Source organism: Galeopterus variegatus, unplaced genomic scaffold, assembly GCF_000696425.1.
Source record: "Galeopterus variegatus unplaced genomic scaffold, G_variegatus-3.0.2 Scaffold1401, whole genome shotgun sequence".
NCBI classification, from domain to species: domain Eukaryota; kingdom Metazoa; phylum Chordata; class Mammalia; order Dermoptera; family Cynocephalidae; genus Galeopterus; species Galeopterus variegatus.
In genome coordinates this window covers 204224-206537 of record NW_007727512.1, presented here as the reverse complement: position 1 = coordinate 206537, position 2314 = coordinate 204224, and the positions used below count along the sequence as shown (strand labels likewise).

The window sequence follows — 2314 nt, the reverse complement described above, 5'->3', positions numbered from 1 at the left end:
CCAACTTATTTTCTGTTACTTTTCAGTTAGAGTTAATAAGAAACAAAAAATATATATAAACTAAAAACTTAATTTAAACTTATGTGATTTCTTATAGTAACTAAATTTATTTCTGAAATGTGAAGAATAAGTAACAGTTGAAGGTTAATGTCACAGAGCATTCAAGATTCAGATTTACTAAAACAGATATATTACAGGGTGATTACTAATTTTTATATAAGGATGCCTTTTAAAATTTATAAATTAGTAATTCATCAAATTTCTTCATGTAGTAAATGCTTAATACATTCAGCATTTTATTTACTAAATTTGCATTTAATCAGGAATGAAACAGTTCTGAAAAGTGAGTTACATGTATGTATCAAACATATCAAACTCAAAAGGTGAACTTTTTATAGAAGAAAAAGATTAAATGTGTGTACATTTAATTTAACAAAATCCACCCTAATAGTAGGTATCTTTATCTTATAGGCCAGAAAACTGAAACTTAACTTACTACGTTGTCTGGAGTCACATGGTAAGTTTGCTGGAGATTGAAATTAGACCCAAAGATTTCTGGATCCCAAGTTTTATGTTTCAGTATTTGATATTCCTTAAGGTGACTCATGAAATTGATTTATGTTGTATGTTGGTACTTAGGTGACTTTGCAACTTGATGGATAACAAAAATTCTTTTCCACCAAAAAGTGAGTATTGCTACCATACTTGATATGAGTATGCATGGTTTTTTTTTTTTTTTTTTTTCCTCAGTGGTGTAACAAATTTTAATTCAAATTAGACCTTCTGAAAACAATAGGTAAAAAAAAAACAATAAAGTTCAACAAGCTCTCTTTTTGAATTTACAAGAGTATACTGACAATCACTGACCAGTTTCACAATTGCCTCAAAAATGCACATTATAACAATTACATACAAGTATTACATTTTAAAAAATGCATATAGTAACATTATTGTATTTCCCAGATGCTGCCATATCCTTCAAATATTTCTACCTAAAGATATGTTACACGGTTTCCTCTATTGTGTATCACAAGTGATAGGACTTACGGTCTAAGCTGGCTGGTCTGCATTACTGGTTCTGGTGCTTTAAGTTATTTGATATTGTTTGGGGAAAAAAATGAGGTTTAACACCCAAAGGACAGTGATACAATGGAGATTCTTTAGCAATACACTGTCCCATTCACCTGGACAAATGGGCTATTGGAAAGCGTATTTCCCCGTACTAATATGTTTACCTCTAGGAAGAGTATGCATGGCTTTTGTATCGATAACCTTTTTTCAAGAGAAAGGTGAGAGACAGAGATGGGCATATTTTCTTAATAAATACTTAAATTTGTTAAAGTAGTACATAATTATAGTTAAAAATGAACAATACTGAATACATTAAAAGTGTCAGTGAAGTACAAATGAAATGCTTCCTTCTCATCCCCATAGATAACTACTATTATAGATGTGGTATGCATAATTACAATCTATTTTCTATGCATAGACAAAAAAATAAATTATCTCTAAATAAAATCATACTATATATGCTATTATATGCCTTTTACATTTTTTTACAATGGCAGTACCCAGTTAAAGAGTGTGAGGAAGATCTTTGTGTACAGATGGTATCACCATGGACATACAGATGTTCCTCAACTTACAGTGGGGTTATGTCCTAATAAACACATCGTAAGTTGAAAATGTGTCGAAAATGCATTTAATACACCTAACCTACCAAACTTCGTAGTTTAGCACACCCAACCTTAAATGTGCCTGTAGTACTTACATTAGCCTACAAAATAAAGTGTAATAAAGTGTTGAATAGCTCATGTAATTTATTGAATACCATACTGAAAATGAAAAACAGAATGGTTGTATGAGTATTCAAAGTGAGGCTTCTACTATATGTGTATCACCTTCTCACCATCATAAAGTCAGAAGACATTAGTCAAACCATCATAAGCTGGGGACCATCTGTAAATTATTATTTTTATTATCAGTATACATGGGTCTCTCTCATTTCTTTAAATTTGGCATTGCCTGACTTTGCCTAGTTTCTTAGCCTATAGATTATTATATGTTAAGTTCCTACCACATATCCAGTAGAAAACTATATGTAGAAGGAAATACAAAGGAAGAAGAAAATTATGTTCTTCATTCTTAAAGAACTTACTTTGTAGCTGAACATGTACAATTAAGACACATTAAGAAGTAGTGGGCCGGCCCGGTGGTGCACTGCTACAGTGCGTCGCTTGGGAAGCATGGCAGCGCTCCCTTCGGGGGTTCGGATCCCACATACAGACCGGCCGCTCACTGGCTGAGCGAGGTA

The 2314-nt window shown here is 32.4% G+C and overlaps 1 protein-coding gene across 1 annotated transcript in view; it reads left to right on the top strand.

Moving 5' to 3' along the window:
* Window positions 1-678: 678 nt before the first annotated feature.
* The window catches only part of ZNF280C (zinc finger protein 280C), a 48236-nt gene continuing 46600 nt past the window's right edge, over window positions 679-2314 (top strand). The window contains exon 1 of the mRNA XM_008576783.1: window positions 679-686. The gene's annotated coding sequence lies outside the window, so the exon portion shown is untranslated. The remainder of the gene's footprint in view (window positions 687-2314) is intronic.